The sequence below is a fragment of the Coregonus clupeaformis genome, unplaced genomic scaffold (genome assembly GCF_020615455.1).
Source record: "Coregonus clupeaformis isolate EN_2021a unplaced genomic scaffold, ASM2061545v1 scaf0305, whole genome shotgun sequence".
Taxonomy (NCBI): domain Eukaryota; kingdom Metazoa; phylum Chordata; class Actinopteri; order Salmoniformes; family Salmonidae; genus Coregonus; species Coregonus clupeaformis.
Window position 1 is genome coordinate 416,697 of NW_025533760.1, and position 26,236 is coordinate 442,932.

General features: G+C 41.8%; 2 pseudogenes; both read left to right on the forward strand.

The window, feature by feature from the left end:
- Positions 1-1,515: 1,515 nt before the first annotated feature.
- On the forward strand, positions 1,516-12,997 carry LOC123484412 (annotated as a pseudogene).
- A 2,653-nt stretch (positions 12,998-15,650) lies between these two features.
- On the forward strand, positions 15,651-19,248 carry LOC123484413 (annotated as a pseudogene).
- The last annotated feature ends 6,988 nt before the right edge of the window (positions 19,249-26,236 follow it).

Here is a 26,236-nt window from a genome sequence, read left to right on the forward strand (position 1 = left end):
TTTTTCTTTGAGACTGTGGTCCCAGCTCTCTTCAGGTCATTGACCAAGTCCTGCCGTGTAGTTCTGGGCTGATCCCTCACCTTCCTCATGATCATTGATGCCCCACGAGGTGAGATCTTGCATGGAGCCCAGACCGAGGATGATTGACCGTCATCTTGAACTTCTTCCATTTTCTAATAATTGCGCCAACAGTTGTTGCCTTCTCACCAAGCTGCTTGCCTATTGTCCTGTAGCCATCCCAGCCTTGTGCAGGTCTACAATTTTATCCCTGATGTCCTTACACAGTCTCTCTGGTCTTGGCCATAGTGGAAAGGTTGGAGTCTGTTTGATTGAGTGTGTGGACAGGTGTATTTTTATACAGGTAACGAGTTCAAACAGGTGCAGTTAATACAGGTAATGAGTGGAGAACAGGAGTGCTTCTTAAAAAAGCGAACAGGTCTGTGAGAGCCGAATTCTTACTGGTTGGTAGGTGATCAAATACTTATGTCATGCAATAAAATGCAAATTAATTACTTAAAAATCATACAATGTGATTTTCTGGATTTTTGACCTCTACATGCTTTGTAAGTAGGAAAACCTGCAAAATCGGCAGTGTATCAAATACTTGTTCTCCCCACTGTATGTATGCATGACATTACTCTGTGTGTGTGTGTGAGGTGTGTGTGTGTGTGTGTGTGTGTGCCTATAGTTGCAGTGTATAGGAGACCAGTAAATCTCTCTGCTCCCCCCAAACAAACTATAGCACATTACATTTCTAATGAAGATATCTGTATGATGTGAAGTGTCTCTGGATAATGACATTCACCGGAAAATCCTTGACAGAAAAAGCATGAAAAACAGGAAATGTTGGCCTACACAGTGACCACAGCGAGATGTATGGTGATAGATTTGATGTATTACACCCTTGTCTCTGTGATAATATCAGAGCAACATTATGTTAGTTTTCCTGACTGTCTGTCACAGGAGACAGTCACATAGTCACAGAGAAACCCGGATGGGTCTCTGCGGGTTCTACCAGAAGCAGTGAAATATGATATGGAGCGAATCCAGAGAAGAACCCTGAGATAAGAGGAGAAAAACAAACATGAGTAATGCAATACGAGTTTCCAAGCCCTAACACACAGAAAAGTATCAAATTCAAAGGGCATCAAAGGTCACACACCGGTAGGGCGGAAACTTATTGTGAATTTCAGAGTGCACTGCCACAGAGTGCGGATGTTTTTTAACTCAAGAGTCTGTGCAGTTAGTCACTCTGTTTGATGTTCAGCAGAGAGAGTTGCTTACAGTCGGCGAGGGCCAGATTGTTGGTCACAGTGAAGTGATAGGGAAGGATGTTATGAGATGTATGCTGTCATCGTGTGGCGAGCATGTGTTGTATGTTCAGGTAGAGCAGAGCAGTCGCTGTCTCATTCTGTTTGGCATACAGTGCATCGTCACATTTCCCCTGATTGTTGTGCACTGTAAAGGGATACCAGGGGAGCTTCAGTTTCACGACAAAACTGAGAGGCGTTCAAGATGAGCGTTTACTGGTACCCACGATCCTCCTCTCCCTCTGCCTCTCCAGTGCTGCCAACATGATAAGCTCCCACAGCTGTAAAGGTAAGATCTGGGCCTGTTCAGGAGGGTTCAACATTACAGAATGTTCATAGAGTATTGTGTAGAACAGATATGAATGTATGTCAGGTAGAATGGGAATCGTTTCAGCTCTAATTATTACATTTCTATCTGACCATGAACTTCAACGTCATTAGCGTTCATCTATATTCTCAGTATCAACAGATGTCACATCAGGCATGATCCATAGCACTAGCAGAACATTCTGATAACTAGAACAAAAGCAAAGGTTGCCCAATCAAAGGGTTGCAGATCATTCAAGATTGTAATTCTCGCAAGCTGCATGGTTTGGATCTCTCCAACACATTACTCAAACTTCTGTAGTTAAACCCCAATTACAGATGTGGATATGCTTTAACATCTAGACTGCAGATATATTATGAATAGAATAAGCAGGTGTATGTAATACATTGAATTGGCTGTTTCCTCATTTTGATAGGACTTTGCAGAAATGAATGGGCAGGGATGAAACTAAGTGACTCACATTTTATATTCCCACACAGTTCTGTGACTGCCTCTCTCCACCACTTTGTGAAATCTCTCTCTCTCTCTCTCGGAAGATGTTCAATGTGTGGGTTAAAATACTGTGAAATGGCGAATAATGAAATCACGAGTAATCCAGATTTGTATTCAACACTGGGGCTAGGTAAAAGATAGTGTATTGCAGGATTCAGCCTCAGCAGCTATTTCCTGTGTGTGTTTGTGTTTTTACATTTCCTACACAAGTCACCAGAATGTCCTGACAAGGTAGGAAAACAAGATAATGTCCTGAATATGTTAAAATGCTATTTTAGGCTTAAGGGTTAGGTTTAGGGTAAATATGGGAATACATTTTTACTCCCCAAAAAAGTCCAGAAATGTCACATAAAACAAAAACTGTGTGCACGCGTGTGCGCAATATCAAAGTGAAAAGCAATCTGAATTGATTGAATCCCTTGAGATTGCTGCCTGTGCTTCATTGTTGGCTAGAGATGTCAGGATTTCAGTTGTGATATGAACTTCTAGTTGTGATTTACATTTGGTTGTGTTGTCAACTATTGTGAATTCAACATGAAATCCCCCCAAAAAAAGTTAAGGCGAAAAAAAGACAATGCTCTTACGTTGATTCAACGTCATCACATAGATTGTTTTGGGTTGAAATAACATGGAAACAACATTGATTCAACCAATTTCTGCCCAGTGGGATGTGTCTTTAAGCAAGCTCTGTAAGGGCCAGATGGTGCTCTGAATGGCTCTAATGGCAAGAAGCAGAAACAGACTGGCACCCAGGCTGGGTTTACAACCCATTGCACTCATCAAATCTTGCTGTGTCCGATCAGTGATTTCTTCAAGGAAAGAAGGAGGAAGTTTTCAAACAGGCCCCTTGTCTACTTCCCTCTGATATAACGCATACAATTGACTGCCTCTGCTTGACTTTTTGACCTTCCCCTCACCAGACACGCTCAGAGCGTTCCATGTGGTCCGTGTGTCTGTCAGCGGCCACTGCATCGGTCAGCTGCCCCAACCTGACAGCAAGAACCAGGAGGAGATGAGATTCCACCTTTACTTGGGCTTGGTCGGGGTTGGCAGCCACACTCACGACAGTGCTCACAACCACAACTCCACAGAGGCCGTGACTCCTGTTGGGGAGGGTCTGGGGCTGAAGGTGAGCGAACAGGACCACACGGTCAGCTTTGTCCTCTCTGGAATGACCACGGAGCGCGCTGGGGTCTATACCTGCGAGGGGCACCCCATGTACCCACCTCCCATTGAGAAAGTACAAGACAGGCCTCAGACTGTGGTCCTGGTTGAAGGTATGTTTACTTCAAAAGGAACTGATCTATGCAAGCACACACAAATTCACATGCATGCGCACAGGCATGAATGCACACACACACAGTAGTTCAAAATGCTATATCTTGATTTACAGGAATATACACTGAGTGTACAAAACATTAGGAATACCTGCTCTTTCCATGACAAAGACTGACCAGGTGAATCCAGGTTAAAGCTATGATCCCATATTGATGTCACATGTTAAATCCACTTCCAGGTTAAAGAAGGATATTTGAGCCTTGAGATAATTAAAACATGGAATGTGTGCCATTCAGAGGGTAAATGGGCAAGGCAAAAGCTTTAAGTGCCTTTGGACGGGGTATGGTAGTAGGTCCCAGGTGCACCGGTTTGAGTGTTTGAAGAACTTCAACACTGCTGGGTTTTTCACGCTCAACAGTATCCTGTGTGTATCAAGAATGGTCCCACCACCCAAAGGACATCCAGTCAACTTGACACAACTGTGGGAAGATTGGAGTCAACATGGACCACATCCTTGTAGAGCGCTTTCGACACCTTGTAGAGTCCATGCCCCGACAAATTGAGACTGTTCTGAGGGCAAAAGGGTGTGCAACTCAATATTAGGGAAGCTGTTCCTAATGTTTTGTACACTCAGTATATGTATGTGTATATGTATATGTGTGTATATATATATATATATATATATATATATATATATATATATATATATATATATATATATATGTATATATATATATATATATATATATATATATATATATATATATATATATATATATATATATATATATATATATATATATGTATATATATATATATATATATATATATGTGTGTGTATGTGTGTGTATATATATGTGTATGTATATATACCTTAATGACTTGGGAAGATCTGCAAAGAGGAGTGGGACAAAATCCCTCATGTGTGCAACTACAAAAACGTCTGACCTCTGTGATTGCCAACAAGGGTTTTGCCACCAAGTACTAAGTCATATTTTGCAGAGGGTCAAATACTTATTTCCCTCATTAAAATGCAAATCAATTTATAGCGTTTTTTGACATGCGTTTTTCTGGATTTTTTTGTTGTTATTCTGTCTCTCACTGTTCAAATAAACCTACCTGTTTTATTCTATAAACTACTGACAACATTTCTCCCCAAATTCCAAATACAAATATTGTCATTTAGAGCATTTATTTGCAGAAAATGACAACTGGTCAAAATAACAAAAAAAGATGCAGTGTTGTCAGACCTCGAATAATGCAAAGAAAATAAGTTCATGTTCATTTTTAAACAACACAATACTAATGTTTTAACTTGGGAGGAGTTCAGAAATCAATATTTGGTGGAATAACCCAGATTTTCAATCACAGCTTTCATGCGTCTTGGCATGCTCTCCACCAATCTTTCACATTGATGTTGGGTAACTTTATGCCACTCCTGGCGCAAAAAATTCCATCCATCTTCCTCTTGATCACATTCCAGAAGTTTTCAATGGGGTTCAGGTCTGGAGATTGGGCTGGCCATGACAGGGTCTTGATCTGGTGGTCCTCCATCCACACCTTGTTGACCTGGCTGTGTGGCATGGCACATTGTCCTGCTGGAAAAACCAATCCTCAGAGTTGGGGAACAATGTCAGAGCAAAAGGAAACACGTTTTCTTCCAGGACAACCTTGTACATGGCTTGATTCATGCGTCCTTCACAAAGACAAATCTGCCCGATTCCAGCCTTGCTGAAGCACCCCTAGATCATCACCGATCCTCCACCAAATTTCACAGTGGAGTGCGAGACACTGTGGCTTATAGGCCTCTCAGGTCTCTGTCTAACCATTAGACAACCAGGTGTTGGGCAAAGCTGAAAACTGGACTCATCGAGAAGATGACCTTACTCCAGTCCTCCACGGTCCAATCCTTATGGTCTTTTGCAAACCTCAGCCTGGCTCTTCTTTGCTTCTCATTGATGAAGGGCTTTTTCTAGCTTTGCCGCGACTTCAGCCATGCCCCTAGGAGCCTGTTTCTAACCGTCCTCGCCGTGCACTTCACCCCAGCTGCCGTTTGCCATTCTTTTTGTAGGTCGCTTGATGTCATCTAGCGGTTTGTTGAGTGACATTCGAATGAGTTGGCGGTCATCCCGGTCAGTAAGAGTTGTTTTTGCCCTCTGCCGGTCTGTGGCTTTGTTGTCCCCAATGTCTGCTGCTTGAACTTGTTCTTATGAACCGCCATCATTGAAATTTTAAGGATGGAAGCAACCTGGCGCTCACTGTATCCCTCTGCCAGTAAAGCCAGAATTGAACCCTTCTTTTCCTCACTCAAAACATTCCTTTTCAACTCTTTTGGCATGGTCAATAGTAATTTTTTTGATTAATATTACATTTGAGGTACTATTAGCACTGTTTTTTGCCATCCAGCTGGTCCTATTGCAAGATGATAGTGATGACCACAGCAGTGGTTTTTATACTTTTCCTTGTTAAATAAGATTTGGTTCAGGTGATCACCTAATCGTACCTAATTCAGTAGAATGAGGTGTGCCTGTGTTAGAATTCAACAGACACTGGAATGGAATGGCTGTTATACATGTAGAGATGATGATTTAAGAAAAAATTTGCAGTGGTCTCTTAATTTTTTTCCAGAGCTGTATATATATACTGTGTATGTATATGTATATATATATATATATATATATATATATATATATATACATACATACATACATACACATACACACACACAGTGGCTTGCAAAAGTATTCACCCCCCTTGGCATGTTTCCTATTTTGTTGCCTTACAACCTGAATTAAAATAGATTTTTTGGGGGGTTTGTATCTTTTGATTTCACCTATACCTACCACTTTGAAGATGCAAAAATATTTTTTTATTGTGAAACAAACAAGAAATAAGACAAAAACACAGAAAACTTGAGCGTACATAACTATTCACCCCCCCAAAGTCAATACTTAGTAGAGCCACATTTTGCAGCAATTACAGCTGCAAGTCTCTTGGGGTATGTCTCTATAAACTTAGCACATCTAGCCACTGGATTTTTGCCCATTCTTCAAGGCAAAACTGCTCCAGCTCCTTCAAGTTGGATGGTTCCGCCGGTGTACAGTAATCTTTAAGTCATACCACAGATTCTCAATTGGATTGGGGTCTGGGCTTTGACTATGCCATTCCAACTTGGGGATGGTGTTCTTGGGGGTGATGAGAGGTGTTGGGTTTGCGCCAGACATAGCGTTTTTCTTGATGGCCAAAAGCTCAATGTTAGTCTCATCTGACCAGTGTACCTTCTTCCATATGTTTGGGGGTCTCACACATGCCTTTTGGCGAACACCAAACGTGTTTGCTTTTTTCTGGCCACTCTTCTGTAAAGCCCAGCTCTGTGGCGTTTAAAGTGGTCCTATGGACAGATACTCCAATCTACGCTGTGGAGCTTTGCAGCTCCTTCAGGGTTATCTTTGGTCTCTTTGTTGCCTCTGATTAATGCCCTGCTTGCCTGGTCTGTGAGTTTTGCTGGGCGGCCCTCTCTTGCTTGGGTTTGTTGTAGTGCCATATTCTTTCCATTTTTTTATAATGGATTTAATGGTACTCCGTGGGATGTTCAAAGTTTGGATATTTTTTTATAACCCAACCCTGGTCTGTACTTCTCCACAACTTTGTCCCTGACCTGTTTGGAGAGCTCCTTGGTCTTCATGGTGCCGCTTGCTTGGTGGTGCCCCTTGCGTAGTGGTGTTGCAGACTCTGGGGCCTTTCAGAACAGGTGTGTATATACAGTGGGGGAAAAAAGTATTTAGTCAGCCACCAATTGTGCAAGTTCTCCCACTTAAAAAGATGAAGAGGCCTGTAATTTTCATCATAGGTACACGTCAACTATGACAAACAAAATGAGAAAAAGAAATCCAGAAAATCACATTGTAGGATTTTTTATGAATTTATTTGCAAATTATGGTGGAAAATAAGTATTTGGTCAATAACAAAAGTTTCTGAATACTTTGTTATATACCCTTTGTTAGCAATGACACAGGTCAAACGTTTTCTGTAAGTCTTCACAAGGTTTTCACACACTGTTGCTGGTATTTTGGCCCATTCCTTCATGCAGATCTCCTCTAGAGCAGTGATGTTTTGGGGCTGTCGCTGGACAACACGGACTTTCAACTCCCTCAAAGATTTTCTATGGGGTTGAGATCTGGAGACTGGCTAGGCCACTCCAGGACACTTGAAATGCTTCTTACGAAGCCACTCCTACGTTGCCGGGCGGTGTGTTTGGGATCATTGTCATGCTGAAAGACCCAGCCACGTTTCATCTTCAATGCCCTTGCTGATGGAAGGAGGTTTTCACTCAAAATCTCACGATACATGGCCCCATTCATTCTTTCCTTTCCCCGGATCAGTCGTCCTGGTCCCTTTGCAGAAAAAACAGCCCCCAAAGCATGATGTTTCCACCCCCCATGCTTCACAGTAGGTATGGTGTTCTTTGGATGCAACTCAGCATTCTTTGTCCTCCAAACACGGCGAGTTGAGTTTTTACCTAAAAAGTTCTATTTTGGTTTCATCTGACCATATGACATTCTCCCCAATCCTCTTCTGGATCATCCAAATGCACTCTAGCAAACTTCAGACGGGCCTGGACATGTACTGGCTTAAGCAGGGGGGACACGTCTGGCACTGCAGGATTTGAGTCCCTGGCGGCGTAGTGTGTTACTGATGGTAGGCTTTGTTACTTTGGTCCCAGCTCTCTGCAGGTCATTCACTAGGTCCCCGTGTGGTTCTGGGATTTTTGCTCACCGTTCTTGTGATCATTTTGACCCCACGGGGTGAGATCTTGCGTGGAGCCCCAGATCGGGGGAGATTATCAGTGGTCTTGTATGTCTTCCATTTCCTAATAATTGCTCCCACAGTTGATTTCTTCAAACCAAGCTGCTTACCTATTGCAGATTCAGTCTTCCCAGCCTGGTGCAGGTCTACAATTTTGTTTCTGGTGTCCTTTGACAGCTCTTTGGTCTTGGCCATAGTGGAGTTTGGAGTGTGACTGTTTGAGGTTGTGGACAGGTGTCTTTTATACTGATAACAAGTTCAAACAGGTGCCATTAATACAGGTAGCGAGTGGAGGACAGGCAGAGCCTCTTAAAGAAGAAGTTACAGGTCTGTAGAGCCAGAAATCTTGCTTGTTTGTAGGTGACCAAATACTTATTTTCCACCATAATTTGCAAATAAATTCATTAAAAATCCTACAATGTGATTTTCTGGATTTTTTCTCAATTTGTCTGTCATAGTTGAGCGTGTACCTATGATGAAAATTACAGGCCTCTCTCATCTTTTTAAGTGGGAGAACTTGCACAATTGGTGGCTGACTAAATACTTTTTTCCCCCCACTGTACATCTGCTGCAGAGGATAAGTTCATTAGAGTTACCAGCCTCAGAAATTGCAGCCCAAATAAATGCTTCACAGAGTTCAAGTAACAGACACATCTCAACATCAACTGTTCAGAGGAGACTGTGTGAATCAGGCCTTCATGGTCGATTTGCTGCAAAGAAACCACTACTAAAGGACACCAATAAAAAGAAGAAACACGAGCAATGGACATTAGACGGTGGAAATTTGTCCTTTGGTCTGGAGTCCAAGTTGGAGATTTTTGGTTCCAACCGCTGTGTCTTTGTGGGGCGCGGTGTGGGTGGCGGATGATCTCCGCATGTGTATTTCCCACCGTAAAGCATGGAGGAGGAGGTGTTATGGTGTGGGGGTGCTTTGCTGGTGGCACTCTCAGTGATTTATTTACAATTCAAAGCACACTTAACCAGCATAGCAACCACAGCATTCTGCAGCAATACGTCTTCCCATCTGGTTTGGGCTTAGTGGGACAATCATTTGTTTTTCAACAGGGCAATGACCCATCACACCTCCAGAATGTGTAAGGGCTATTTTAGCAAGAAGAGTGGTGGAGTGCTGCATCAGATGACCTGGCCTCCCACAATCCCCTGACCTCAACCAAATTGAGATGGTTTGGGATGAGTTGGACGGCAGAGTGAAGGAAAAGCAGCCAACAAGTGCTCAGCATATATGGGAACTCCTTCAAGACTGTTGGAAAAGCATTCCAGGTGAAGCTGGTTGAGAGAATGCCAAGAGTGTGCAAAGCTGTCATCAAGGCAAAGGGTGGCTATTTGAAGAATCTCAAATATAAAATGTATTTTGATTTGTTTAACACTTTGTTGGTTACTATATGATTCCATATGTGTTATTTCATAGTTTTGATGTCTTCACTATTATTCTACAATGTGAAAATAGTAAAAATAAAGAAAAACCCTTGAATGAGTAGGTGTTCTAAAACATTTGACCGGTAGTGTATATATACAGTATATTCTAATTATCTACTTACGCTTAAAGGCCAAACTGGCCAGTTTCCCCGGACCTAGATAAGCCTACTTCTGGACTTAAAATGCACTTTCAATGGAAAAACTAAATTACCCCAGGAGTAGGCTTAATCTGGATCGAAAAAAAACCTCACATCTTTATCTCTCTCTTTGATTGGTTGGACAGCTCACCAGTGCCAGGCACTGAATACTGTGGGATGTTTAGGCTCTGGAGTGGATGGTGTCCCTGTTTGGGCATGGGTGCTGGGGTTCTGGATCACCATCATCTATGGCCTGGCTGTCACTGTCATCGCCTTTGCCATCCGGGTGAGTGACATCTCACTTCCTTTACTCAAGAGGGGGTAACTTGTCTTACATCCATGAGGTGCTTCCTCCTGTGATAAAAAAAATATAAGTAAGTAATCTCTCAAGCCTTAGCATTAATTCAATGCACAATTAACTATTTAGTCCATTGAGAGGTAAATACCTGTCTATTTATGAAAAAAATTACACTGATTTACTCCTTAGTCATAGCTGCCTACTCCTGATGGCTCGTTTTTCAAATTATACTGTATGAGCAAAAAATCTGGGATGCTAAACCAGATAAAATAAAGTGTGCCTATCTATATGTGAATATTAACTGGGTGGGCTGAGATGATAAATATAAAAGCACTAAACCGCTCTATAAAAGCTTCACTTATACAAAAGTTTTACTTGAACCCAAAATGGTTCTCAAGTAGATTACAAAAAAAAGCTCATCCCTTGTTAAAACATTGCCTTAATTAATTAACTGAATGAATAGAAAATTAAAGCTTGTTCAAAGTATCTATTTTTCAATAAATTAAGCAATGCAGAGCTGGTTACAATTTCGATTTCCTCCCCCTGTCAATGTATATATATACAGTGAGGGAAAAAACTATTTGATCCCCTGTTGATTTTGTCCGTTTGCCCACTGACAAAGAAATGGTCAGTCTATAATTTTAATGGTAGGTTTATTTGAACAGTGAGAGACAGAATAACAACAAAAAAAATCCTGAAAAGCGCATGTCAAAAATGTTATAAATTGGTTTACATTTTAATGGGGGAAATAAGTATTTAACCCCCTCTCAATCAGAAAGATTTCTGGCTTCCAGGTGTCTTTTATACAGGTAACGAGCTGAGATTAGGAGCACACTCTTAAAGGCAGTGCTCCTAATCTCAGCTTATTCCTGTATAAGACACCTGTCCAAAAGCAATCAATCAATCTGATTCCAAACTCTCCACCATGGCCAAGACCAAAGAGCTATCCAAGGATATCAGGGACAAGATTGTGAGACCTACACAAGGCTGGAATGGGCTACAAGACCATCGCCAAGCAGCTTGGTGAAGGTGACAACAGTTAGTGCGATTATTCATAAATGGAAGAAGCACAAAATAACTGTCAATCTCCCTCGGCCTGGGGCTCCATGCAAATCTCACCTCGTGGAGTTGCAATGATCATGAGAACGGTGAGAATCAGCCCAGAACTACACAGGAGGATCTTGTCAATGATCTCAAGGCAGCTGGGACCATAGTCACCAAGAAAACAATTGGTAACACACTATGCCGTGAAGGACTGAAATCCTGCAGCGCCCGCAAGGTCCCCCCTGCTCAAGAAAGCACATATACATGCCCGTCTGAAGTTTGCCAATGAACATCTGAATGATTCAGAGGAGAACTGGGTGAAAGTGTTGTGGTCAGATGAGACCAAAATGGAGCTCTTTGGCATCAACTCAGCTCGCCGTGTTTGGAGGAGGAGGAATGCTGCCTATGACCCTAAGAACACCATCCCCACCATCAAACATGGAGGTGGAAACATTATGCTTTGAGGGTGTTTTTTCTGCTAAGGGGACAGGACAACTTCACCGCATCAAGGGACGATGGGCCAGGGGGCCATGTCCGTCAAATCTTGGGTGAGAACCTCCTTCCCTCAGCCAGGGCATTGAAAATGTGTCATGGATGGGTATTCCAGCATGACAATGTCCCAAAACACACGGCCAAGGCAACAAAAAGAGTGGCTCAAGAAGAAGCACATTAAGGTCCTGGAGTGGCCTAGCCAGTCTCCAGACCTTAATCCTATAGAAAATCTGTGGAGGGAGCTGAAGGTTCGAGTTGCCAAGCATCAGCCTCAAAACTTAATGACTTGGAAGATCTGCAAAGATGGGTGGGACAAAATCCCTCTGAGATGTGTGCAAACCTGGTGGCCAACTACAAGAAGCGTCTGACCTCTGTGATTGCCAACAAGGGTTTTGCCACCAAGTACTAAGTCATGTTTTGCAGAGGGTCAAATACTTATTTCCCCTCATTAAAATGCAAATCAATTTATAACATTTTTTGACATGCGTTTTTTCTGGATTTTTTGTTTGTTATTCTGTCTCTCACTGTTCAAATAAACCTACCATTAAAATTATAGACTGATCATTTCTTTGTCAGTGGGCAAGCGTACAAAATCAGCAGGGGATCAAATACTTTTTTTCCCTCACTGTATATATATAAAACAACGAGTTGATATATAAAAAGCGATGCAAAATTCAACATTTCGTGCTTTTCAGCTCAAATTATTGTACAGAATTCTTGCCACCAACAAAATTTTGAATATTTGGGGCATACAACCATCGCAGCTCTGCAGATTTTGTTGCGGGATACAGAATCAAACCATTTGTTCTGGTGTTGCCCTGAGGTAGCCTGTTTCTGGTCTCAGGTTCAGGAATGGCTGAAAAGCATAACATGAATCTAAAATTGACCCTAGTAATAGCATTGTTGGGAGATTTGGAGAGACCTGGTCAGCCAATTACTAATATACTAATACTCTTAGTAAAAGTATTTATCTCAACTCGCAATCTATGGATTCTATTCGATTAGATAGATTCAATATTGAATCTTAAACATCACAGCATAGTTGAAAGATATCTTGCGCGTAGAAATACGAAGAGGGTGGGATGGGCTGAGGAATACTGAGGGTTGGGATGTGGAACTGGAGACAAGTGGGAGTGAAGTTGCTGCATACATATACACAGCTCACCCTACTCACTCTCCACCTCTTTCTGTGCGTTTGATTCTCAGCTCCAGACTGGGGAGAGTGGAGTGTTCCCAGAGCGACTACATGAACATCAAACCCAGTGCTCCACTCAGGTGGCCTAGGAAGAAGCAGGGGGTCCAGCATCCAATCCGAATGGGGACGATACTGATCACAGTCATCCTCAGATCACAATCCTTCTCAGACAAAAGCTAAATGAGAGTTGAGCCTGAATTGGCCTTTGAGAGCTGACTGGAGAAATACATTAAGTTCTTTATGTAAGCCAGTTCTTCAAGTCACATGGTATACATGTAATTGTACAACTGATTGTGTGTAAATAAAGATTGAGTTATCTTATAATTATAGTCTGATGTGATATGATCTTCCGGGAATCTATTGAGAATGGACTCTTGAAGTTGTGGGCCGCATACTATTCCACCCCCCCCCCACCCCCCCCCAAAAAAGAATAGGAAATTAATGTTAATCTCTCATTTCCCCATGCATACCGTAGGCAACACGCACACGCGCACACACACACACACACACACACACACACACACACACACACACACACACACACACACGGGTTAAGCGTATAGACACAGAGACACCCTCAGTGATATGTAGCGTGCGTGTGGCGTAGCTGGCGGAAGACCCTAGTGAATGGGTTTCACATGAAACAGTGGTTTCCAAATAAGAGGGGACTAAACCACATTCTCTCACATACTCTCTGAGAGCCACTGTGATTGTCATGTATTGGTCAAAATAAGGGACTGTCTTACATTGAAACTGACACGCTGAATTACAAATCCCTGCTTGTGCTTTAGGACACTTGACCTTGATGTAAGGTACATCTCTCTATTTTCACTAAGAAACACACTGTGTTAACTTGTGTAACTTGGCTTATAAAGGAAATTATATATAAAAAAACTGCTGCAATGACTTAAAACAAAAACACCTACCATCATTTCCTGTCTAAGGTTCCCTTGGAGGTAGTTTTTGTACCGTTGTGCACTTTCGTATACATAAGAGGCACTGCACCTTGATGTTGCACACCTTGCAGTTTTTATGTAGTTAAGGTAAACACATTAAACCAGTGTGCACTGCAGCAGACTGAAGGCTGTACAGGTTTCATGTCACAATGTAACAGTGACTATGTCCCAAATGGCAACCTTTTCTCTTTATAGTGCACTACTTTTTGACCAGGGTGTGCACTATATAGAGAATGGGGTGCCATTTGAAACGCATACCACATAAAGGTCTGAGGTTAACACAGGCTTAGGAGATCTTATACGTTTTGTTCTATGAGATAATATCAGTCAGTTAACATGGACTTTATGAATTATGAAGCCTTTTATGTGCTGTATGTGCTTTTTTAAATTACATAAATGCTTCAGAATTGACAAAAAGTGACAATGAAAATTATCTCATAGAACAAAGCGTATAAGATCTCCTAAGCCTGTGTTCACCACAGACCTTATTTTTAAGCATTTATCCAAAACCCCGCCATTACTATTGCTCTCTTTGCCGGACGCCCAATGGCTATAGTGTAGCAGGGCCATAGCGATGATCATGAAAGGATCATCTGCAGCGTTCAACCTTGATATGACCGACAGTCATGTGTGTGTGTGTGTTTGTTCTGTGTGGCTCAGTTGGAAGAGCATGATGCTTTGTATGTATGCATGACTGTAAGTCTCTTTGGATAAAAGTGTCTGCTAAATGGCACATATTTGATTATTATTTTATAAAGACGTAAATGTAGAGGGTGGCTAAGGTGAGCTACAGTAGGTGTGTGTAGGTGTGTGTGTGGGTAAAGTTTACACCTGTTGTATTCGGCGCATGTGACAAATCAAATTTGATTGTGTGTGTGTGTGTTTTCCTGTAGCGTCAGTGAAATTTGAAAGGAGACCAGTAAATCTCTCTGCTCCCCCCAAACAAACTATAGCCCTCTCAATTTCTAATGAAGGTATCTATCTGTATGATGTGAAGTGTCTCTGGATGATGACGCTCACTGGAAAGTTCAGTCAAAAGAAGCATGAAAAACAGGAAATGTTGGCCTACACAGTCGCCACAGCTGAGGTGTACACGTCTGTGATAATATACAGCGCGACATTAGGTTAGTTTACCTGGCTGTCGCTGGAGACAGTCACATAACCACAGATAAAAAAATCCGTTGTGCGATGGTTGTCACTGACAGGTGCTAGGTAGGCCTATGTAACAATCGCGGGATGAGTAACTGCCTGAGACCTGAACACTTGCATTAGCTCTAGCTCAGCAGGCTAACACAGTCTTGTGGGCAAGACCCAGGTTCAAACCCCGGTCAGTCACATTGGTGGCGTGGCCCAGGTGGGTTTCTGCGAGTTCTACCAGAAGCAGTGAAATATGATATGGAGCGAGTCTATATAACAGTCCCGAGATAAGGGGTGGGAAATCAAACATATGACTAATGCGTACGAGGTTCCAAGCCCTAACAAACAGAAAAGTATCAAATTCAAAGGGCATCTAAGTTCACGCATTGGTAGAGGGGGAAACTTCTTGTGAAGTTCAGAGTGCACTGCCACAGAGTGCGGATGTTTTTCCTCAAAAGTTTGTGCAGTCAGTCACCCTGTTTGATGTGCAGCAGAGAGAGTTGCCTATAGTCCGGCGAGGGCCAGATTGTTGTTCACAGTGAAGTGACAGGGAAGGATGTTATGAGATGTGCGCTGTCATCGTGTGGCGAGCATGTGTTGTATGTTTAGGTAGAGCAGAGCAGTCACTGTCTCATTCTGTTTGGCATACAGTGCATCGTCACATTTCCCCTGATTGCTGTGCACTGCAAAGGGATACCAGGGGAGCTTCAGTTTCACGACAAAACTGAAAACTTTCCAAGATGAACATTTACTGGATACCCACGATCCTCCTCTCCCTCTGCCTCTCCAGTGCTGTCAACATGATAAGCTCCCACAACTGTAAAGGTAAGATCTGGGCCTGCTTAAAAGCTCACGTTCTATAATAGTTATGACTGAAAACACGATGTATAATGTATAAGTACTATCTATCCAGATGTAATTGATAACAAATTACTTTATACTTGCTATGTAACTACTGTGAAAAAAATGCCATGCGTGTAAAATGTGTGTAGAATGTATATGTAAGAACAAAAAGAAAAAGCTGTATAAACAAAGTTTATTTTTGTCCTCCGAAGAGGGGGGAGGGGCAAAAATAAATAATAAAAAAAGCTCTGGGCCAGTTCAGGAGGGTGCAACGTTATAAAATGTTCATATACAAATGTATTATGTAGAACAGATATGAATATCTTCCAGGTAGACTAGGGAATCGTTTCAGCTCTAGTTATTACATTTCTGTCTGAATGTTTACCCATGGACTTTTTCATTAACGTTCAACTATATTGTCAGTAACAAACAAATGTCACATCAGGCATGATCCATAGCACTACCAGAACATTCTGATAACTAGAACAAAAGAAAAAAGGTTGCCCAATCAAAGGGTTGCAGATCATTCAAGATTGTAATTCTCGCAAAGTTGCATGGTTTTATCAGGTGTGGATATGCTAGTTGAAGTGGTTTGAATTCCTCCAACACATTACTCAAATGACTGTAATTAAACCCCAATTACAGATGTGGATATGCTTTAACATCTAGACTACAGCTATATTATGAATAGAATAAGCAGGTTTATGTAATACATTGAAGTTGCTGTTTCCTCATTTTTGATAGGACTTGCAGAAATGAAATGGCAGGGGGTGGGGGTGACAAAGATTCAGCTAAGTGACTCACGTTTTCTGTTCCACACAGTTCGGGACTGCCTCTCTCGACCACTTTTTTGAAATCTCAGGCCACAAAGCGTGCCCAACAGTTGTTTTGGAGCATGTTCAATGTGTGGGTTATACTGTGAAATTATGCAAAGCGAATAATCCAAACTTGAGAGGGGAAAAAATAATAAAAATATCAAAAAGAACACTAGGGCTAGGTAAGCCTCGAAGCCATTTCCTTTGTGTGTGTGTGTGTGTGGACACGTTTTACTATACTTGTGAGTACCAAAAGTCCTCACAAGAATAGTAAGCCAAATAAAATTCAGAGAAGTGAGGACATTTTGCGGTCCTCACTTGTAAAAAATATATTTTAGGCTTAGGGGGTTAGGTTCAGGGTTAGAATTATGGTTGGTTTAGAATTGGGGTTATGGGTTAAGGTTAAGGAAAATAGGGTTTTGGATGTAATGGCGTCCCCCCAAAAGTCCTCATAAGTATGGAAATACATAGCGTGTGTGTGTGTGTGTGTGTGTGTGTGTGTTCAAGATCAAACAGACAAGCAATTTGGCAAATGATAGGAGTGGCAAGGGGTGGAACGTTAGTAAAAAGATTGGTAACCAGAGTAGGTTTCTACTAGCCTGGTCCCAGATCTGTTGACAATGGCTCAAATGCTGTCATTGTCAAGCCGAAAAAGTCTGGCCTCACAGTAATCTGTTTAGCATGACAATTCCATAAGGACTTGGCAAGAGAGACCGGCACCCAGGCGAGGTTTACACCCCATTGCACTCATCAAATCTTGCTGTGTCCGATCAGTGATTTCTTCAAGGAAAGAAGGAGGGAAGTTTTCAAACAGGCCCCTTGTCTACTTCCCTCTGATATAACGCATACAATTGACTGCCTCTGCTTGACTTTTGACCTTCCCTCACCAGACAAGCTCAGAACGTTCCATGTGGTCCGTGTGTCTGTCAGCGGCACTGCATCGGTCAGCTGCCCCAACCTGACAGGCAAGAACCAGGAGGAGATGAGATTCCCACTTTACTTGGGCTTGGTCGAGGTTGGCAACCACACTCACGACAGTGCTCACAACCACAACTCCACAGAGACCGTGACTTGTTGGGGAGGGTCTGGTGCTGAAGGTGAACAAACAGGACCACACGGTCAGCTTTGTCCTCTCTGGAATGACCACGGAGGCGCTGGGGTCTATACCTGCGAGGGCACCCCATGTACCCACCTCCCATTGAGAAAGTACAAGGCGGGCCTCAGACTGTGGTCCTGGTTGAAGGTATGTTTACTTCAAAAGGAACTGATCTATGCAAGCACACACAAATTCACATGCATGCGCACAGGCATGCATGCACGCACAGTGGTTCAAAATGCTATATCTTGATTTACAGGAATATACGCTGAGTGTACAAAACATTAGGAATACCTGCTCTTTCCATGACAAAGACTGACCAGGTGAATCCAAGTGAAAGCTATGGTCCCTTAATGGCGTCACCTGTTAAATCCACGTCAATCAGTGTAGATAAGGGGGAGGAGATAGGTTAAAGAGGATTTTTAAGCCTTGAGACAATTAAGATATGTATTGTGTATGTTTGCCATTCAGAGGGTGAATGGGCAAGACAAAGATTTGAGGGCCTTTGAACGGAGTATGGTAGTAGGTGCCATGCGCACCGGTTTGAGTGTGTCAACAACTGCAACTCTGCTGTGTTTTTCACGCTCAAGAGTTTCCCTGTGTGTATCAAGAATGATCCACCACCCAAAGGTCATTCAACTAACTTGACACAACTGTGGGAAGTATTGGAGTCAACATGGGCCAGCATCCCTATGGAGCACTTTCGACACCTTGTAGAGTCCATGCCCCGGCGAATTGAGGCTGTTCTGAGGGCAAAGGGGGTGCAACTCAATATTAGGAAGGTGTTCCTAATGTTTTGTACACTCAGTGTATATTCTAATGGTCTACTTGTGCTTAAAGGCCAAATGGGCCAGTTTCCCGGACCTAGATAACATAAAATGCACTTTCAGTGGAAAAACTCAAGTACCCCCTGTAAAACCTGCCCCTTGAAGTTTAAAACTCACATCTCTCTCTGATTGGTTGGTCAGCATACCAGTGCCAGGTAGGGAAGACCATGGGATGTGTAGGCTCTGGAGTGGATGGTGTCCCTGTTTGGGCATGGGTGCTGGGGTTCTGGGTCACCATCATCTATGGCCTGGCTGTCACTGTCATCGCCCTTGTCATCTGGGTGAGTGACATCTTGCTTCCTTTACTCAGAGAGACGGTAACTTGTCTTACATCCATGAGGTGCTGCCTCCTGTGATAAAAAAATATAAGTAATCTCTCAAGCCTTGGCATAAATTCAATGCACAGTGTAACTATTTAGTCCAACAATGCAATATAGTATATGTATTGAAAACATAAGTGATGCTTGGAGACAGTTTTTATACAACTACAACTGCATACCTATACACAGCTCACCCTACTCACTCTCCACCTCTTTCTGTGCGTTTGATTCTCAGCTCAGACTGAGGGAAGTGGAGTGTTCCCAGAGCGACTACATGAACATCAAACCCAGTGCTCCACTCAGGGGCCCAGGAAGAAGCAGGGGTCCAGCATCCAATCCGAATGGGGCCGATACTGATCACATCATCCTCAGATCACAATCCTTCTCAGACAAAAGCAACCACGCGAGTTGAGCCTTTATTGGCCCTTGAGAGCTGACTGGAGAAACAGACCAAGTTCTTTATGTGAATCCGAAAGCTAGCTCTTCAAATGACATGGTGTACATCTAATTGTACATCTGATTGTGTGTAAATAAAGATTGGGTTATCTTCTAAATGTTAATCAAATAATTATAGTCTGATGTAATATGATCTTCTGGGAAACTATTGAGAATGGAGTCTTGAAGTTGTGGGCAGCATATTATATAAAGAAAAAATATCCCAATGCATACTGGGGAGCGAACACACATGCTCACACACACAAATGTGTTAAGCGTACAACACAGGGGCATCCTCTCTGATTTGTAGTGGGTGTGTGGAAGAGGAAGACCCTAGCTCTGTGGTGAATGGGTCTCACAGGAAACAGTGGTTTTCGAATATGAGGGGACTGAACCACATTTTCACACACTCTGTATGAGAGCCACTGTGATTGTCATGTACAGTATATGGGTCAAAATAAGGGACTGTCTTACATTGAAACTGGCCAACTGAATTACAAATCCCTGCTTGTCCTTTTAATGGACTAATACTTTGTTAATGTACTTAAGTAGTTTTTTTAAAAATCAAATCAAGCTGGTGCTTCAAATCGAGCATTCCCAAGCTACAGGCCTCCCTCAACTGTTTCAGTGTATTGCAATACTTTAGTTTTAACCATTGTTTACAGATTTTGATAGAACAACTTACAACTTGTCCTTCGAGGGTTAACTCAAGTAACTCAGCCCCGAGAAACAATGAAAAAAAAAAAAAGAAATGCTGCAATGACAAAAACACCTAGCATAATTTCCTGTCTACCGTTTCCTTGAAGGCTTGTGTTTAGTGCCATTGTGCACTATGGTATGCAGAAGAGGGACTGCACCTTGATGTTGCACACCCTGCAGTTTCTATGTAGTTAGGGCAAACGCATTAAACCAGCAGACTATGAGAGCTGTACAGGCTGTAGTGTACAGGTATCATGTCACAATGAAACAGTAGCTACATCCCAAATAGCACCCTTTTCTCTTTATAGTGCACTACTTTTATATTATATATTACATATACTGTATATGCCTTCGGAAGGTATTCAGACCCCTTGACTTTTCCACATTTTTGTTACGTTACAGCCTTATTCTAAAATGAATTACATTTGTTAAAATTGTTTTTCTCATCCAATCTACACACTAATACCCTGTAATGACAAAGCAAAAACAGGTTTTTAGAAATTTTTTGCAAATGTATATAAAAGAAAAAAACAGAAATATCACATTTGCATAAGTATTCAGACCCTTTACTCAGTACTTTGTTGAAGACCCTTTGGTAGCGATTACAGCCTCAAGTCTTCTTGGGTATGGCGCTTCAAGCTTGGCACACCTGTATTTGGGGAGTTTCTCCCATTCTTCTCTGCAGATCCTCTCCAGCTCTGTCAGTTTGGATGGGGCGCGTCGCTGCACAGCTATTTTCAGGTCTCGCCAGGGGTGTTCGATCGGGTTCAAATCCGGGCCTTGATCTGGACTAGTCTCCCAGGTCTGCCGCTGAAAAACATCCCCACAGCATGATGCTTCACCCGTAGGGATGGTGCCAGGTTTCCTCCAGGCGTGGCGCTTGGCATTCCAGGCCAAAGAGTTCAATCTTGGTTTCATCAGACCAGAGAATCTTGTTTCTCATGGTCAGAGCTCTTTAGGTGCCTTTTGGCAAACTCCGAGATCTTTAGGTGCCTTTTGGCAAACTCCAAGTGGGCTGTCATGTGCCTTTTACTGGGCGTGTGGCTTCCATCTGGCCACTCTACCATTAAAGGTCTGATTGGTGGAGTGCTGCAGAGATAGTTGTCCTTCTGGAAGGTTCTCCCATCTCCACAGAGGAACTCTGGAGCTCTGTCAGAGTAACCATTGGGTTCTCCCTGACCAAGGCCCTTCTCGCCCGATTGCTCAGTTTGGCCGGGCAGCCAGCTCTAGGAAGAGTCTTGGTGGTTCAAAACTTATTCCATTTAAGAATGATGGAGGCCACTGTGTTCTTGTGGACCTTCAATGCTGCAGACATTTTTTGGTACCCTTCCCCAGATCTGTGCCTTGACACAATCCTGTCTCGGAGCTCAGATTTTTTAAAAACCTGTTTCTCTTTGTCATTATAGGTATTGTGTGTAGAATGATGAGGAACATATTTTATTTAATCCATTTTAGAATAAGGATAAAGTAAAAATATGGATAAAGTCAACGGGTCTGAATACTTTCCAAATGCACTGTAGGGAATAAAGTGCGATTTGGGGCGCATTCTATGTCTCATCTATTTTTGTCAGCAAGTCTACATATGCACAATGACAGATTAATAAATACAAGGAAAACAGTAACCAGTTATGTGACAAACATTGTGAAAACCTTTGACAGTTTCTCCAATAAATTAAAAGTATTTTTTTAAACAGACTTTAGTGGATTCCTGTTTCTATTACATTTTATTTTAGTTACAGGCATGAATCTAGGCCACTTTTTAGTTATCCATCAGTTCCCAACTCTACTAAACACGTTTAAATGACATGGCAATAATTTGAACAGTTTCACTCCTGGAAGGCCACCAATTCATCACATCAGTATTGTTCCAGCATATTCTATATGTCTTTCTATCTTTCTGATTGAGAGGGGGTCAAATACTTATTTCCCTCATTAAAATGCATTAACATTTTTGACATGCGTTTTTCTGGTTTTTTTTTTGTTATTCTGTCTCTCACTGTTCAAATAAACCTACCATTAAAATTATAGATTGATCATGTCTTTGTCAGTGGGCAAGCGTACAAAATCAGCAAGGGATCAAATACTTTTTTTCCTCACTGTACACAGTACCAGTCAAAAGTTTGGACACACCTACTCATTCAAGGGTGTTTCTTTATTTTTACTATTTTCTACATTGTAGAATAATAGTGAAGACATCAAAACTATTAAATAACACAAATGGAATCATGTAGTAACCAAAGTGTTAAACAAATTAAAATATTATTTATATTCTTCAAAGTAGCCACCCTTTGCCTTGATGACAGCTTTGCACACTATTGGCATTCTCTCAACAGCTTCAAGAGGTAGTCACCTGGAATGCATTTCAGTTAACAGGTGTGCCATCTTAAAAGTTAATTTGTGGAATTTCTTTCCTTCTTAATGCGTTTGAGCAAATCAGTTGTGTTGTGACAAGGTAGGGGTGGTATACAGAAGATAGCCCTATTTGGTAAAAGACCAAGTCCATATTATGGTAAGAACAGCTCAAATAAGCAAAGAGAAACAACAGTCCATCATTACTTTAAGACATGATGGTCAGTCAATCTCGGACAATTTCAAGAACTTTAAAAGTTTCTTCAAATGCAGTTGCAAAAACCATCAAGCGCTATGATGGAACTGGCTCTCATGAGGACCGGCACAGGAATGGAAGACCCAGAGTTACCTCTGCTGCAGAGGATAAGTTCATTAGGTTACCAGCCTCCGAAATTGCAGCCCAAATAAATGCTTCCACAGAGTTCAAGTAACAGACACATCTCAACATCAACTGTTCAGAGGAGACTGCGAGAATCAGGCCTTCATGGTCGGGTTGCTGCAAAAGAAACCACTACTAAAGGACACCAATATGAAGAAGAGACTTGCTTGGGCCAAGAAACACAAACAATGGACATTAGACTGGTGGAAATCTGTCCTTTGGTCTGATTAGTCCAAATATAAGATTTTTGGTTGCAACCGCTATGTCTTTGTGAGGCGCAGAGTAGGTGAACGGATGATCTCCGCATGTGTAGTTCCCACCATGAAGCATGGAGGAGGTGTGATGGTGCTTTGCTGGTGACACCAGAATTCAAGGCACACTTAACCAGCATGGCTACCACAGCATTCTGCAGCGTGCGCCATCCCATCTGGTTTGTGCTTAGTGGGACTACCATTTGTTTTTCAACAGGACAATGACCCATCACACCTCCAGGCTGTGTAAGGGCTATTTGACCAAGAAGGAGAGTGATGGAGTGCTGCATCAGATGACCTGGCCTCCACAATCAGCAGACCTCAATCCAAGTGAGATGGTTTGTGATGAGTTGGACCACAGAGTGAAGGAAAAGCAGCCAACAAGTGCTCAGCATGTGGGAACTCCCTTCAAGACCGTTGGAAAATCATTCCAGGTGAAGCTGGTTGAGAGAATACCAAAAGGGTGGCTATTTGAAAAATCTAAAATCTCAAATATATTATGATTTGTTGAACAATTTTTTGGTTACTACATGATTCCATATGTGTTATTTCATAGTTTTGATGTCTTCACTATTATTCTACAATGTATAAAATAGTCAAAATAAAGAAGAACACTTGAATGAATAGGTGTCCAAACTTTTGACTGGTACTGTATATATATATATAGTTGATGACTGTTTCTATGACATTTTATTTTCAGCAAGTGACAGTCATGATTATAAGCCATTTTTATATATAACATCAGATCCCATAACCACCTCTACTCAACATGTTTCAATGACATGGCATCAATCTGAAAAGTTTCAGGCCCAATCCCAAATCAACCCCTAGACCCTCACCCTACGCACTTGAGGAGATCTAAGAGGATTTAACAGGTGTAAGCAATTTGGTAATTAATTCCAACTGGCCCTCTGATACGCTAGGTTGAAGTTTCACCATAATGCTTAAACCCATCAAATCATCTCCGATCTCCACAAGTGCACAGGGTGTAGGGTCCATTTAATATTGGGCCTCACTTTTGGCAAGGCCACCGATTCATCGCATCAGAATTGTTCTCAAGTGTCAGCGTATTCTAAATAACCCACACAAACATGTGTCTGTCTCAATAGTCTACAGTGGCTTCTTCTCCTCGTCTCCTTTCCTTCATCTGCACTGATTAGGCTGGTCAGTTCCTTCAGATCAGTGCAGATGAAGGAGAGGAAAGCGAAAGATAATTTAGACTATTGAGGAATAACATGAGATGTATTAAGATTATTCAAGTTATGTTACTTAACTTTAAGTTACTTCAACAAGATTTAAGTTACTTAAACATAAACTGGAACATGTGCGCTCCAACACAGATTCCTTCACAAATATGAGGAGCAATGACACAACATGGGAGTTTGTTCCAATTTACTTTCGGTAAAATAGTGAGACATTATGCAGTGAACTGTATAGTCCAGACACTCACACAGAAATATTTTTCGACAACAAGTCTTCATGTAGTCAATTCAGTATACCAGCAGTTCCTGTGCAGCGAAGGAACAGGACGATGTGACCAGACTGTGAGCACAGAACCAGGTCGAGGTTCTCTTGACTGAATTAGCCATGTCCCCCTCTCTCCATGTCCGTCAGTCTGTCATCTGTTCAACGTAAGTCTCTCCTGTTCTGGAAAGATCCGTGTTCTGAGGAGCTCTGTTCTTTCCTCCTCGGACAGATTGTCCAGCTGTGCTCCGACACCTAGGAATGGAGAGGAGGGACGGGAAATAATGGATTTAGAAATGAGGGATGGGTAAAAGTGGGGGTACCAAGTGAGTCAGTTCAAGATGGGCTCTGCAACATTTGTCTTATTTTAGTGTATTACAATGCCTCTCAAATGTACAAAGTTAAGACTCATAAATAAGAATGCTAAACCTGGCTCACATTTCACCTTATCAAAAAAAGGATGGCACATTTTCAGGTTAAAAAAATTAGTTTTAATCAGAGACCATATCAAGTCAATCTTTATCATCTCAGAGAATTTGTCTGTTAATAAAAGACAAACAAGAGACAGTTAAGACACAATCACATTAGCTAGAGCTTAAAAGAAGAGTCTACAACATTGGGGGTGCAAGACTCACCACGACCGGGGTGTATCCTAGGACCGTCCAGATGACGCATCTTGATAGCCAGGTTGCCACGGGGATGGGAGGTACCATAAAGAAAGAGGACGGGGGTGCGCATAGTACAGCAATTCTACATCAGGGGAGAATACAAGAATAGTTTTGATCCTAATTTGGATAACATTGATGTGACTGAAACAGTGATTGAATGAGTTTGAATGGGAGACTACACCCTCAGATCTAATTCAGATTAACTGAATCGTATATTCCTGTAAATCTAACAGATAGTATTTGTTTTCTTTCAAATACTTTAGCTCAATTGACTGAGCTTGCATAGAGCCATGATATCAATGAAATGGTGAAGAAAGCAGGTACCATCGCACTCAACCTAAAACTTGACTAGTGTTTGTTTGGTGCATAAAAAACAAATAGACAATAGTCCGAAAAAAAATCACACTTAATATTTTGGGACCAATGGAATAGTCCCAAATTGCAAAACAACCCTACCCATGGCACTTCACAGAGCTCGACATTACTGCTTGTCCTCTTATCAGGGACAAGTAAAAAAAATGATCCCACAAAAATCACAACATCAAACAATTACTCTGTCAGAGGTGGATCAGAGGCCAACGTTGTATTATTCAAATCTATTTATCATATACATAAATAAAAAAGCCTACATGTCAGTGTGTAGGTGATATGCATATTGACTACAGCCTCATGTCCAAACCGATGCTGACATGAGGAAGGCGCCAGAAAATGTTGCCAAACATTGATGAACTTTTAATTACATAAATATAGGCTAAACGCCAGTCATGTTTGACAAATATAGGCCTAATAAAGGATAATTAACATTAACGTCTAAGGTTTGATTCTGTCGAATTACTCGAGGCAGGGTTCGTTCAGATCAAATGGTCACAAGACCGGAAGCGTGAAGGATAGTGCCTGTTGCGCACCGCACATCACCCACCTTGAATCTGAGGCGGAGGCGGTTTTGAAACTATTCAACCATAAACGTAATTGTTTAAAACCGAGAATTTTTATGTCATTTTATAAAGCATGTCTTACCTTGTTTCAAAGTAGCAGAGCCAAAAATACGACCATAGAAATATTGGGGGACTTATTTTATAGCCTGAATACTTAATATGCCATTGAAACCAGCATTATTCTCATGTTCTATTGGTTTTCAAATCAATGTTATTTTATTGTCCAGCAGCTAAAGGCATAATCT